Genomic DNA, 16,277 nt, shown 5'->3' with positions numbered 1-16,277 from the left:
CATCAGCAAAAATCTTAGAACCGTATATGAACGACGTATGGATAAACGAGCAATTCCCAACTACATGGTCAAAAGGAGCCATAATAAAACTGCCAAAGAAAAATGATTTAACTATATGCGACAACTGGAGAGGCATCACTATATTAAACACTATTTACAAAATAATGTCCATTCTTCTAAATGATAGATTGCTAAGCATAGAGAAATCTGCGTGACGAACAAACAGGGTTTCGACCAAACCGAAGCTGCTTAGATCAAATTAACACACTACGTATAATAATAGAGCAATCTATAGAATGGAAAACACCACTATATCTCATATTTATTGATTTCAAAAAAGCTTTCGACTCAATAAACCGTGAAGCTATATGGGCAACTCTAGCAGCGAAAGGGGTGCCACAAAAAATAATCAATATAATCAAGGCAATGTACGAGAGCACCACCCTCACTGTTCGTCACTGCGGCCTCACAAGTGAACACTTCCATACGAATGCGGGAGTTAAACAAGGTTGCCCCCTTTCCCCCCTCCTATTTGCAGCAGTTTTGGATGAGATTATGGTAAATGTATGTTCCAAAAAAAGAGGTATTAGCTGGACCTTTGACCGACACTTGGAAGATCTTGATTATGCCGACGATATATGCTTACTGTCACACAACTTTAATCTAATGCAGAGCAAATTAGACGACTTAGTAAAAATTGCAAAAACTGTGGGTCTAGAAATAAACACAGCAAAAACATACGCGATGCGAATAAATAATATCAACGCAAACAACTTCATGATTGACAACAATCCTATAAAATACGAAAAAAGCTTGTGCTACCTCGGTAGCATCATGTCTGCAGACGGTGGAGTAAGCGACGATGTTGAAAATCGGATCAAGAAAGCAAGATCAGCATTCGGTCGCATGAGAAGAATGTGGAAATCAGTAGAGATGGACAGTGGGTAAATACCCAATGGGTAAATACCCGGTAAATTGGGTAAATACCGGGTAAATACCCATTTCTGGGTATTTATTTGGGTATTTACTATATTGAATCGTTAATACAACATCTTAGACCCTATTTCTGGATTTAGGCTAAGAAATCGATTCAAAATAGATAGTTTTACAATACTTTAAACAAGTGGGTAAATACTTGGGTAAATACCCGAGTATTTACCCAGGTGTTGGGTAAAAACTCATTAACTGCCGAACCACTTGACGTAGGCTGGCAAAATTTGGCTCAAATCTTACTTATGACAAGAGAATATCTAGCATTGAAAATGGGGTCTCTGGGTCCATGTTTTGATATAGCCCCCATATAACCGTTCCTCCCGATTTAAGGTAATTTTTGTCTATTTGCCTCATTGTACAATCATAGTGGCTGAAATTTGGCATAGTGAGTTCTCAATATGTAGAAAATACCCTTGCAAAAACTTGTCAACATAGGTCCACGTTTTTTAATAGCCCCCATATAAGGGTGCCCCGATTTCGAGTATTTACCCAAATTTTGGATAAAAACTCTTTAACTGCCGAACCACTTGACGTAGGCTGACAAAACTTGGCATAAATCTTTCTTATGTCAAAAGAACTTCTAGTACTGAACATGGGGTCTCTGGGTCACTGTTTTGATATAGCCCCCATACAGCCGTACCTCCCGATTTAAGGTAGTTTTCATTTATTAGCCACATTTTACAACCAAATTGGCTGTAATTTAGCGCAGTGAGTCCTCAAGGAGTATAATATATCCTTGCACATATTTGTCAACGTAGGTCTACGTTTTCCTGTAGCCCCCATATAAGGGTACCCCGATTTCGAGTATTTACCCAAATTTTGGGTAAAAACTCTTTAACTGCCGAATCACTTGACGTAGTCTGACGAAATTTGGCTCAAATCTTACTTATATCAAGAGAATATCTAGTAATGAAAATGGGGTCTCTAGGTCCATGTTTTAATATAGGCCCCATATAGCCGTACCTCCGGATTTAAGGTATTTTTTGTCTATTTGCCTCATTGTACAATCATAGTGGCTGAAATTTGGCATAGTGAGTTCTCAATATGTAGAAAATACCCTTGCAAAAACTTGTCAACATAGGTCCACGTTTTCTAATAGCCCCAAATTTTGGGTAAAAACTCTTTAACTGCCGAACCACTTGACGTAGGCTGACAAAACTTGGCATAAATCTTTCTTATGTCAAAAGAACTTCTGGTACTGAACATGGGGTCTCTGGGTCACTGTTTTGATATAGCCCCCATATAGCCGTACCTCCCGATTTGAGGTATTTTTCATCTATTAGCCACATTTTACAATAATATTGGCTGTAATTTGGCACAGTGAGTCCTCAATGAGAATAAAATATCCTTGCAAACATTTGTCAACATAGGTCTACGTTTTCTAATAGCCCCTATATAAGGGTAGCCCGATTTGAAGTATTTACCCAAATATTGGGTAAAAACTCTTTATCTGCCGAACCATTGGCGTAGGCGCACAAAATTTGGCTAAAAACTTTCTTATATCAATAGTATTAAAGGTATTGAAAATGGAGTCCATGTTTTGGTATAACCCCCATATAGCCGTACCTACCGATTTAAGGTATTTTTCATCTATTAGCCAAATTTTACAACCAACTTGGCTGTAATTTGGCACAGTAGTCCTCAAGGAGTATAATATATCCTTGCACATATTTGTCAACGTAGGTCCACGCTTTCTTGTAGCCGCCATATAAGGGTATTGAAAATGGAGTCCCTGGGTCCACTTTTTGATATAGTCGATTTCAGAAACCCATATTGGGGCTACAAGAAAACGTGGACCTACGTCGACAATTTTTGCAAGGATATTTTATACATATTGGGAACTCACTGTACCAAATTACAGTCAGTATGATTGTAAAATGTAGCTAATAGTTAAAAATACCTTAAATCGGGAGGTACGGCTATATGGGGGCTATATCAAAACATGGACCCAGAGACCCCATGTTCAGTACCAGAAGTTCTTTTAAGATAAGAAAGATTTATATCAAGTTATGTCAGCCTACGTCAAGTGGTTCGGCAGTTAAAGAGTTTTTACATTTGGGTAAATACTCGAAATCGGGGTACCTTTATATGGGGGCTATTAGAAAACGTGGACCTATATTGACAAATTTTTGCAAGGATATTTTCTACTCCTTGAGGACTCACTGTGGCAAATTACAGCCAATTTGGTTGTAAAATGTGGCTAATAGATGAAAAATACCTTAAATCGGGAGGTACGGCTGTATGGGGGCTATGTCAAAACATGGACCCAGAGACCCCATGTTCTGTACCAGAAGTTCTTTTGACATAAGTAATATTTGAGCCAAATTTCGTCAGCCTACGTCAAGTGGTTCGGCAGTTAAAGAGTTTTTACCCAAAATTTGGGTAAATACTCCAAATCGGGATACCCTTATATGGGGGCTATTAGAAAACATGGACCTATATTGACAAATTTTTGCAAGGATATTTTCTACACTTTGAGAACTCACTGTGCTAAGCTACAGCCAATATTATTGTAAAATGTGGCTAATAGATGAAAAATACCTTAAATCGGGAGGTACGGCTATATGGGGGCTATATTAAAACATAAACCTAGAGACCCCATTTTCAATACTAGATATTCTCTTGATATAAGTCAGATTTGAGCCAAATTTCGTCAGCCTGCGTCAAGTGGTTCGGCAGTTAAAGAGTTTTTACCCAAAATTTGGGTAAATACTTGAAATCGGGGTACCCTTATATGGGGGCTATTAGAAAACGTGGACCTATATTGACAAATTTTTGCAAGGATATTTTCTACTCCTTGAGGACTCACTGTGCCAAATTACAGCCAATTTGGTTGTAAAATGTGGCTAATAGATGAAAAATACCTTAAATCGGGAGGTACGGCTGTATGGGGGCTATGTCAAAACATGGACCCAGAGACCCCATGTTCAGTACCAGAAGTTCTTTTGACATAAGAAAGATGTAAGCCAAATTTTGTCAGCCTACGTCAAGTGGTTCTGCAGTTAATGAGTTTTTACCCAACACTTGGGTAAATACTCGGGTATTTACCCAAGTATTTACCCACTAGATTAAAGTATTGTAAAACTATCCATTTTGAAACGAATTTACAACCTAAACCCAGTAATAGGGTGTAAAATGTTGTATTTGCCATTCAATATAGTAAATACCCAAAAAAATACCCACAAATGGGTATTTACCCGGTATTTACCCACCGTGTGGGTATTTACCGGGTAAATACCATCTCTAGAAATCAGCACACATTTCAAAGAACACGAAACTTCGGCTTTTTAACAGTTGTGTAAAATCAACATTACTGTATGGCAGCGAGACTTGGCTAATGACCAAAAGCGTGGCACACAAATTACAAACATTTGTAAACAAATGTTTGCGCATCATATTAAAAGTGTTTTGGCCAAACACCATATCAAACGACGAACTCTTAAGACAGACAATGGAAGATCCAATACTGCAACAGATTACAAGACGAAAGTGGAAATGGATTGGCCATACATTGCGCAAACCAATTAACAGCATCACCAGAACAGCCTTGGAGTGGAACCCTCAGGGAAACCGCCGACCCGGACGTCCAAAAAATACTTGGAGGAGAACCATAAAGACTGAATTAAACCAGATAAATCTTTCGATGAAATAAAATTAATATGTCAAGATAGATTAAGATGGAAATGTATTATAGAAGCCCTATGTTCCCAAGTGGAATAATAAAGGAAAAAAATATGACGCTCGGTGGTATGATTTTAGAATATATTAGTTTATGTTTACAAAATCGTTGATTTTATTTTCTTTTTTGCTCTGTTCCAGAACCTGCAAGAAGCTACTAGTTTTTACTACGATAACATTTTTTCCTTTATGTTATCGGAAAAAATAATAAAAATTAGTAGATTCTTGCAGTTCTGGAACAGACCATTTGCAGAATTCATAAACAAATTGTCAATATACAATTTTCAAAAACAAATACATATACATAAATGTTTGTGAAGGAACAAAGAAAAATTTAAAATTAATTAATTTTTGGAGGAAATTTTCAAGATTTCGAGAATTGACTGAAGGCTTTGCTACACACTTGTCATGCACACACATACAAAAAGCGTTCATCAGCCGGACAGCATGACTGATAGGTGAGTGGAGGCCCTTACACGTAATCGTTTTCTTATAAAGGAACTTATAAAATTTCTGGCGAGTATTTAAAATAGAGGAGAGAAGATTCTGCAATTCGGTGTACGTGAATTACACTGTGCAACACGAAAATTATTAACCATATTCTGACACCGCAGTGTGATAGAACACGAAAAATGAGAAGACACGTGTCTCGCCGTTTTTCCCTATCTCATCAACTTTCGCGGTTATAGGCCTCCAAAGGTTTGAGGCTTAGATGTAGAAAGGATCATTTCGTCAGGACTATATCTTCCAAACCGTTAGAAAATTTTAATTTATCTCGGAGGCAAAGTTGTAGCTGTTGTCTTAAAGAACAAAAATTGTGAACACATATAACCCATCAAACTTCATCTGCAAGGTCAAAATCGTCATGGTCAAATTTCTTTTAAAATTTTTCTCAAGTTTTGTTATACAGCTTTCAAACCGATCAAATTTGAAGCAAACAACCAACTACAAAAATGTACCTCAGATCTCAATAAATATCTTTCTAGAATATACGAACTCTGTAGAAACGGATCTTAATGGTCAAAATAGCAAAACAATTGCCATGTTTATCCTCTTTTCTAGGATTCTGCTCCATAGATATTAAACCGTTCAAAATTCAAGAAGACAATCAACCAAAATAGCGTAGCAAAGGCATCAATAAACAACTTTCTGGAATATGCGAAATGTCAATGAACGGTTCTTAATGGTAAAAATAGCTAAAATCTTTTGAAAATATCCAATTTGTATACTTTTTTCTCCGACTCTGGTCCAAAGGTACGCAACCGCCCAAAAATTAAGGATACCGTCAACCACAAAAATGTACCTAAGATTTCAATAAACAACCGTTTAGAACATATGAAGATTCTAGGAATGATTCTTAAGGCTGAAATTCACGAACAATTAAATTTGTTTAACATTCCCCATGCTCAGGTTTGGAAATAACAAAATGTTAAAAACTCAAGGAAATTTTAAAGGTTTGTTATTTACGGACCTTAACAGGAAAGAATGATCTAAAATAATCGAATTTTGAGCTAGAAGAATCGTTCCTAGAATCTTCATTTGTTCTAGAAACTTGTTTGTTGAAATCTAAGGTACATTTTTGCAGTTGTATCCTGTATCCTTAATTATTGGGCGGTTGCGTATCTTTGGACCAGAGTCGGAGAAAAAAGTATACAAATTGGATATTTTCAAAAGATTTTTGCTATTTTTACCATTAAGAACCGTTAATAGACATTTCGCATATTCCAGAAAGTTGTTTTTTGAAGCCTTTGCTACACTATTGTTGTTCATTGTTTTCTTGAATTTTGAACGGTTTAATATCTTTGGAGCAGAAGCTGAGAAAAGAGGATAAAAATCGCAATTGTTTTGCTATTTTGGCCATTAAGATCCGTTTCTACAGAGTTCGTATATTCTAGAAAGATGTTTATTGAGATCTGAGGTACATTTTTGTAGTTGGTTGTTTGCTTCAAATTTGATCGGTTTGATAGCTGTATAATAAAACTTGAGAAAATTTTTAAAATAAATTTGACCATGGCGATTTTGACCTTGCAGATGAAATTTAATGGGTTATATGTGTTTACAATTTATGTTCTTTAAGACAAGAGCTACAACTTTGCCTCTGAGATAAATTCAAATTTCCTAACGGTTTGGAAGATATAGTACTGACGAAATTACCCTTTTTACATCAAAGCCTCAAATCTTTGGAGGCCCATAACCGCGAAAGTTGATGAGATAGGGAAAAACGGCGAGACACGTGTCTTCTAATTTTTGGTGTTCTATCACACTGTGGAGTCAGAATATGGTTAATAAAACATGACTCAAAAAATGACACACAGTGTTAGTATGTTGTATGTATTGTTTTGATTTGTCTGTATTGTACCTAGATGCTCACATTTTATGTCTTACAGAATTATTACTAGAAAGGAAGAACGTGGCATCGCTCCATTGATTCTCTGACAACACATTTATCAATATTTTGTGTCGTGATTCTTCACATCCCGCTTAGTCAGAAATTGAAAAGGATTCATATCATTTCTACATGATTGTTTTATTTTTTTATCCAAAACATCCGGACCCTGGAATTACATTGAATTTCGACGGACCCTATTCCAATAGGTCTAGTAGCATAGGAACTAAAGCTAATTAGTCCTTGAGCCAATTATTTTGCCAATGAATGTAGCAGTTGACATGGGAATAAAACCTTCAAGTTGCTGAAATTATACTGTATTTTATCAGCGAGAATTCTACCGAAATGCTGGTCATATACCAAGTACCCAAAATAAAAATATTGTTGTAGATCGTTCTCTAGTATTTACCCATATGTATGTACATACTACATACATATGTACATATGTATGTATGTTCCCATACATATCACGAAGGGACTCGGAACACTTCTCTCATATCATTGAATGTACCGATTCATATAAGCATAATGTTATGGGACTTGCTTTTTACATCCGGATCCGAACGGCGTATTTTAAGACGGCACTTTTAGAGAATTTTTACATGGCTGAGTAAGCCGGCCATACAGAATGTGAGGCACCTTGCTGGGACCCTATACATAATTATTATTTGCTAAAATGTACCTAGTCAGGCAGACGGACATGGTGATGTCTTGCCTGGAACTGCAGTCCAAGCATTCAGTTTGCAAGTTGGACATGCTAAAAATCCCAAGAGGGTGGCATCGTCTTTCATATGGTGAAGGTAAAAAAAAATTACCTATGCTGCAAGAAAGTTAGAAAAAGATTTCCACAAATACTAAATGTGTTTTTATTTTAGATAAGCATACAAAACATAAAACAAAATTCACAGCATCATCTTATATCTGTCTAAGAAAACATATTTCATCTATGTTTTTGACTGAAGTCAAGTAAACAGCGGTGGAAACTTTAGGTTGCAAAAAGCTCGTGGAGAGCTTTTTGTGAATGGGAAACAAAAAATCGCAATTAGCGGACGACGTTGAATTTTATGGTTGCACCAGATGAGGCCATAACACATACTCTGGAAAAGACTGACCTAAATGACGAATATCTCGAGGAACAGAGATTTGCATTAGTTGACATTGTTATTGTGGTTCCCCATGAAATCTTTGCAAAAATGATACCTTTGCGAAAGTCGAAAGGGAATCTGCTAAAGTGGGTCTGGCGGTAAACGGTGAGAAGACCAAGTTGATGGTGTCGACGATCGATGTGCCCATAGAGATCGAACCAACTGTTGACGTTGGTTCCTATAAATTTGAGGTAGTAAAAGACTTCGTCTACGTCGACACCGCCGTAAACACAACAACCAACATCAGATGTGAAATAAAAATAAGAATTGTTTTGGCCAACAGATGCTACTTCGGCTTAAGTAAGCAATTTAAAAACAAAGCCACATCTCGTCAAAACACCAATACCACCCGCGCTGATTTATTGTTCCGACATAAGTAAAGATAAAGGTATCGAGATGATACGATTGCGTTGGCTAGGCAATATCTTAAGAATGAGCGATGATAAACCCGCTAAAACGGCGTACACATACAGTACATATGGCGGTGCACGCAGAATTGGCAGGGCAAAGCTTCGGTGGAGCAAACAAGTGGATGACGAGAACAAATCTTCTGTAATGAGACGGCTAAGTAAGTAAGATCATGATGGTCATCTGGCCATGTTTTAAAGTTGGAAAGTATCAGGCTTGCCAGACTGCAAAAACGAAGAAAATAATTGCACGAAAACTACCGTTTGGGTATTTTTTGGTCGGTTTTATATTTTTGTTGACATTGCTTTTCAATTTTCGTTTTTAGTAAGATATCTTCGTACGACTTTTAACGAAAAATTTTTGAACCCTAAATCGTGTCGAATAAAAAAAGACGTCATCACGCACGGCCAAAAAACTATTCGGGCACGAAACGCACAAACACGCAGTTTTTCGATAAAGCACGAACATGCTCTACTCAAGGCACGACATGCGCCCGCCTCTAGTTTAGATGCGACTTTAAAGTTGAATTTTCGGACTTCATTATGAGTTGTGTACATTTAGATTTGCTATACTTTCTCTCGCTCTCTCTTAATTCAACCGATTTCTTTATTTAATTTTCTACACTGCGGAGCCCATCAAAAGGTTCAAATTAACTCAGTTCCCTTTTTACTGCTAACGCAACAACAATTACCTACAGTCCTAACCTACATTAATTTAAATTAACTTCTAAAAAGCTGTCTTCTGTCAACAATAACACTGTGCTACAGTGAAAATTTGCAGGGGTTCTGATGCATAAATTCGGTATTGTGGGAGTCCATGGAAGACGAAAATACCTTTGGTTTCTTTGGGTCACTTCGTTTTTTGATTTTATAACGGTAAATGTAGTGAAAAACGGGGTTTCTTGAATTTTCAATTTTAAATGGACATAACTTCTTTTTTCCACAATGGAAATTTACAGCTTATTTTTTATTTAAGAGGTGAAAATCATGGCTTTCGAAAAAGCCATAATATTTAAAAATCGGGTAACAAATGGTTGAGTTATAGTGATTTAAGTGTGACAAAAACGCATTAAAAAACAGGAAAATGCTTTTCCTGGTGCTCTAGGCTGCGTAGAAGACACCAAACTGCATAATTATTTACCTTTATCAAGAAGAAAATTTAGTTAGCTTTACAAAATGGGGAAAACCAATAAAATCGGTTGAAAAATGCGTGAGTTATGGCATTTTTTGTGTTTTAACTTTTTGGGTTCTCCTTTATAAAAGTTGTTACCTTGGCGCGTATGATTGTAGTTTGAATTTGTCTAGTTAACAATTACGCACAAGGTACCAATATTTTATAAAGGAAAAATCAAAAAGTTAACACACTCAAGATGGCATAACTCACGCATTTTTCAACCGATTTCATTGGTTTTCCCCATTTTGTAAAGCTAACTAAATTTCCTCCTTGATAAAAGTAAATAATTACGCAGTTTGGTGTCTTCTATGCAGCCTAGAGCACCAGGAAAAGCATTTTCCGGTTTTTTAATGCGTTTTTGTCACACTTAAATCACTATAACTTAACCATTTGTTACCCGATTTTTATACCCTATACCACAATGTGGAAAAGGGTATTATAAGTTTGTTTTGGTAAAAATTCATATAACACCGCGAAATATTCGTCGGAGACCCCCAATGTGGTATACCAATCTTCATATATCGACGAGATAAAGCGATTTAGCGATGTGTGTCCGTCCATTAAAAATTGTAAACAAGCTTAAGGCCGCAATTTATGATGAAGAAGAAGCGTACAAACCAACGTGAAGATCAGATGATACTTAGCGGGTTAAATGGACTGAAACTTTTATGTGAAATTGGTAAAAATTTCAATAACGTAGCGGTTAAACAACGGAAGTAGTAGTACTACATAAGTGAGTTTCATTACATTTTAGTTGGTGTGAACTAAATTTTCCTTTCCTGCTACCAAAATGTCTTTGTCATGCTAGATAACTTGTTGGTTTTGGTCATAATATTATACATTATATATCTGATATTTCATAATTAAATTTTCACAATCATTGAAAATAAGTTCCGTGGAGAGCGATTGTCCAGGGATAGTGGTATAGGGTATCCCATGGTCGGCTCCGTCCGACTGTAGACTTTTCTTACTTGCTAAAAATTATGGCTTGTTCGAAAGTCATGATTCTCACCTTTTATATAAAAAATAAGCTGTAAATGTTATTTGTGGAAAGAAGAAGTTATGTCCGTTTTAATTTGAAAATCCAAGAAACCCCGTTTTTCACTACATTTTCCATTATAAAATCAAAAAACGAAGTGACCCAAAGAAACCAAAGGTATTTTCGTCTTCCATGGACTCCCACAATACAGAATTTATGCATCAGAACCCCTGCAAAAAAATTTTGTCCACTTTTGTATCACAGTGTAATTAAATGCCATTTCACAATAATTAATTGCCATAATCTGCATAGACAACAATAAAATCAAAAAGCAAATCGTCACCTGAAATGCCCGAAGACGTAACCCTCAAAAACATTATTTTACAGGAGAAGCAAAAAACGTTATAAAATTAAAACTGTTTTTATAAAATATCAATCTTATGGGGGAGAATATTTTGGACATTTCAATCATGTACGAATGGGAGTAAGTTATGAAACCAAAACCATTGAAACGTTTAGTTTTGGGATCCTCCATTACAAAAAAATCTGCAATTTTATCCCATTTTTTGAAATGCCATTTCCTGAATAGGATCATTATTTTTCACCGTAGAAGCTTGAAATTTTGCCAGAGCATGTATTTTAGCTTTATGTATCAGATTCTATCAAATAACGAATTTTGATTTTCATGTCGGTTACGTCTTCGGGCATTTCTGGTGACGAAATAAATTACTAAGAATGTACAATAGGGATATAACTTTTTGCACTTTTTTGCAAATATCAAAAATACCACCACATAGCCGTGTAGAGCATGAAAAACTATTATGAAAAAAGGTGTAATTTTTTCTCTATCGCGAAAAAAGTTTCCGCACCAAATGCATTGAAGTTCAGTAATGCATTTTTTAAGTTTAGCTGTTATGACAACATATTTGCTTTTAGTTAAATTTTTTATTTTTTTGTAATCTAATTTTAAATCATTACCAAAGCGTTCTGGACCAATTTGTTTTCAATTCGCGCCATTTCGGAGCATTTTAGGAATTTTTGACACTATTGCAATTTTTGTTATTTCTTTATAAACTCGTGAATTTTATGTTTATATTTATTGTACCTATCGGACAAGAGAATATGGTGTCATTTGCAACAAATTCGCGAAAGTTACAGACAGTTTTTAATGACTTTGCCTGTGAGAATTGTATTTTTTTCTATGAATATTTGTTCAAAGAAAGCAAATTTAAAATTATAAGTAGAAAAAATATCAAAAGGGGTTTAGTAATTACAGTCGGTGCAGAAACTTTTTTCACCGAATGGATCTTAGAAACGCGTTTTCATTATTAGGACAAAATTCTCCAAGTGGTACTGGTGTTGTATTTTGGTAAAAAACATGTCCGATTCTCACAGGTAAAGTCAACAAAAACAGCCTGTAACTTTCGCGACTTCGTTGCAAATGACCCCATTTTCTTTTGTCCGGTAGGTACAAAAAATATAAACATAAAATTCACGAGTTTTTAAAGAAAAAGCAAAAATTGCAATAGTATCAAAAGTTCCTAATATGCTCCGAAATGGCGCGATTTGAGAAGAAATTGGTCCAGAACGCTTTGATAATGATTTTAAATTAGATTACAAAAAAATAAAAATTTTAATTAAAAGCAAATATGTTGTCATAACAGCTAAAATTAAAAAATGCATTACTGAACTTCAATGCATTTGGTGCGGAAACTTTTTTCGCGATAGAGAAAAATTGACGCCGTATTTCATAATAGTTTTCCATGCTCTACACGGCTATGTGGTGGTATTTTTTTGGTTATAGCCCTAATGTACAATGGAAACGAAATATGACAATAAATTGAAAACGAACAACCATTGTTTAGGTTTGTTCGATTTGAGTTGGAAACTTACCTTAATTTACACTGTATTCCAATGATACTGATACAGCGACAGTTACTGTATGTGTTATACTAGAGCCTCTTAGAAGTTCATTTTCATTATTTATATTCAATACGAAGGTACAAAAAATGGAAACAATTTCCTACTTTGCCTATGTAATGTTTAAATTAATGACTGTCAGTAGTTATCGTCGTTGGCTGGTTGGTAGCATGTTTTTGGTGTGTCTATGTAAATGCGGAGGTTTGTATTTTCTGGTTTGGGCATTCCTTTTGCCTCTTCTTCTTTTCTGTCTTGTTAAATTTTGGACTAATTAGTGGGTGTTAAGTGTGACGTCAATATCACAGATATAATGGCGCATTGAGTCATAATACCGCCAAAGATGATGGTTATTAAATTGATTTTTTATTTCTCTTAGTTGTTCTTTAGGGCCAGACAAGTAGATGAGGCCATGATGATTGAAAAGATTAAAACGGCGATTAGAAATGTCAAAGTTATTAGACTAATTATTTTAGATATGCCGCCGAGTGTAACAAAAAAATCTTTAATGGCTTAGCAAAGTTTTCGTAAAGCAAATGAAATGAAAGAAAGCAGAGATTTCTGGCCTCGTTTCAAATATTCATAACATTTTAAACGCTGGAATTTTTAATTATGTTGAGTTGACATGTATTTCATTTGTGTCATATTAATAATTTTTTCGTTTTTATTGGATTTAGCGCAATTATTTACTTTGGCATTTAATTTAATATTGATTAATTTTTGTTCTCGTTTTTTTCTCTGTTTATTGATGTTTCGCTTTTATATTGTGTGGTTTTTTGCTCATTAGCCGTTAAACCGCATATTTAATGAGTTTAACTCACACATTTTGCATGAATTGAATTTATTCGGATTTAATATGTTGTTTTTGTTTGGTGCTTGTTTTTCACAGTTCAATATTGATTTTATTTTTAAGTTATTAATGGTAATTATCGTTTATTTGTCCGTTCACTTTTTACAATTAATTTGTTTCTTTGAGAAAAAATGCCATTGATATGTTTAAATAGCCAGAACAACATTTGTTGAAAACCCCGAAGTAAACAGTTTAGTGGTTAATTTCTATTGTTAGTTCATGAAAAAACATTGAATACATATCGTCACCATAAATGCCCGAAGACGTAACCTACAAAACCAAAGCTTTACAGGAGACGCAAAAAACGTTTTAAAATTAAAAACTGTTTTATGGAATATTAATCTTATGAAGGCGAGTATATAGGATATTATCGATCATTTACGAAGGGGAATAAGTAGTGAAACCAAAACCGCTGAAGTGCTTAGTTTTGAGATCCTCCATTACAACAAAATCTGCAATATTATCCCATTTTTCGAAATGCCATTTCTTGAATAGGATCGTTGTTTTTGAACGTAGAAGCTTGACATTTTTCCAGAGCATGTATTTTAGCATTATGTATCAGATTACGTCAAAAAACGAATTTCGATTTTCATGCCGGTTACGTCTTCGGGCATTTATGGTGACGATATTTATAACTAATACTAGCTGTATTGTTATATTTAACAGGTTTGTAGAGAATAAATCAGACTAAACTGATATGTATCGTAAGATCATTTAATTAAAGTTTTTATCGTTATCATTTCACTTCACATAAAGTGTTTTATTCGGTATTTATTAATTGTGTCAAACAAACAATAACGACATACATGTCAGAATATTGGTTATTAAATTACTATTCAATTTATTTATTAAACAAATTAGCCTTTTTACATGTTTTGTTTTATTTTCACTTTATTTTAGATCTCGTTTGCACCTGTAAGAGAGAAGAAAAACAAGTGAGAAAAGGCTATAGTCGGTACGGGGCCGACTATGTGATACCCTACACCACTTCCTCTGTGCATAATCTTTTCACTCGGAAATATTTCTTTTATGGAGATACGAAAGTTTTCACCTACCTGGGTTATATACCAAATGACTTAAGGCGAACTGATCCAAAATAATTAATATTTAATTTTATATTTGACTACTATCGACATCACCAACATCTATAGGCTTCTATCTCTGTGAGAAAATTTAGTGATGATCCGATCAAAATTCTGACCTGTAGTGTGATTGCAGAAAAAGTGGAAAAAAGGGATGCATTAACGACTATTCCGATATCTCTATTATTTGACCACCTACGCTAACCTACTTTGCATTATTTTACAGATGGGATTTTCTACTTTCTTAGTCCGGCTTTGCTTTTGAAGGTCCCCAACCAAAGGTGTGATATCCGTCATTATTATTAAAATCGCAAAAATGAAAAGTTGGGTTCTATTAGCGACTATTGCGACATCTTCGTTGGTTGACCACCTACGACAACCTACGTTACCATCGTTGTAAAGGTAATATTTTATTTTTTCATAGCCATGTTTTGCTTTTTGTATACCCCTTATAGACGCTGAGATTTTTGCTTTGGAATAAATGTTGACTTTTTCTCCAAATAAAGTTTTTGCCCATTCCGACCCCTAAATATTATCCGACCATCACCAAAATCAATAGGCTTCTTCCTCTGAGAGGCCCTCAGTACCACTCGAAATTTCGTGACGATCCGATCAAAATTGCGACCTGTAGCGTAATTTCCAAAAAAAAAGGAAAAATGGGATGTATTACCGACTACTGCGATATCTCCGTTATTTGGTCACCTACGCCGACCTAGTTTGTATCATTGTAAAGATGGGATCTTCTACTTTCATAGTCAGGCTTTGCTTTTTGAAAGTCCCCAACCAAAGCTGTAATATTCGTCATTTTACCTTAAATCGCAAAAATGAAAATTTGGATTTAATTTGCGACTATTGTGATATCTTTGATGTTTCATCACCTACGAGAACCTACTTTACATCGTTAGAAAGGTGATATTTTCTACTTTAATTGTCAAGTTCTGCTTTTGGTATACCCCATATAGAAGCTGAGATATTCGCTTTGGACAAAAACGTTATATTTTTATCCAAAAAAGTTTTTTGCCCATTCCGACCCCTAAATATTATCCCACCCTCACCAAAATCAATAGGCTTCTTCCTCCTTGAGACCCCCATTAACCCTCAAAATTTCGTGGCGATCCGATCAAAATTGCGACTTGTAGCGTGATTTCCAAAAAAATGGAAAAATTGGATGAATTACCGACTATTGCGATATCTCCGCTATTTGGTCACCTACGCCGACCTAGTTTCCATCATTGTAAAGGTGGAATCTTCTACTTTCATAGTCAGGTTTTGCTTTTAGAAAGTCCCCAGCCAAAGCTGTAATATTCGTCATTATAATTAAAATCGCAAAAATGAAAATTTGGGTTTTATTTGCGACTATTGTGATATCTTCGTTGTTTGACCACCTACGAAAACATAATTTACATTTTTAGAGAGGTGATATTTTCTACTTTCATTGCCAGGTTTTGCTTTTGGTATACCCCATACAGAAGTTGAGATATTCGCTTTGGAAAAAAACGTTGTCTTTTTATCCACCTAAGTTTTTTGCCCATTCTGACCCCTGAATGTTATCCTACCATCACCAAAATCAATAGGCTTCTTCCCATCCGGGACCCTCATCAACACACAAAATTTGGTGATGATCCGATCAAAATTGCGACCTGTAGCGTGATTACAAGGTTTAGAT

General features: G+C 35.3%; 1 long non-coding RNA gene across 1 annotated transcript in view; it reads right to left on the bottom strand.

Moving 5' to 3' along the window:
* The window catches only part of LOC141390976 (uncharacterized), a 90,462-nt gene extending 76,727 nt beyond the window's left edge, over positions 1–13,735 (bottom strand). The window contains exon 1 of the long non-coding RNA XR_012409535.1: positions 12,656–13,735. This is a non-coding gene — a long non-coding RNA (uncharacterized lncRNA). The remainder of the gene's footprint in view (positions 1–12,655) is intronic.
* Between the last annotated feature and the right edge of the window lie 2,542 nt (positions 13,736–16,277).

Source organism: Musca autumnalis, unplaced genomic scaffold (assembly GCF_047663935.1).
Source record: "Musca autumnalis isolate F117 unplaced genomic scaffold, ASM4766393v1 scaffold_1, whole genome shotgun sequence".
In the NCBI taxonomy this organism is placed as follows: Eukaryota; Metazoa; Arthropoda; class Insecta; order Diptera; family Muscidae; genus Musca; species Musca autumnalis.
The sequence above is the reverse complement of the archived record's forward strand: the minus strand, read 5'-3'. Positions and strand labels throughout refer to the sequence as shown.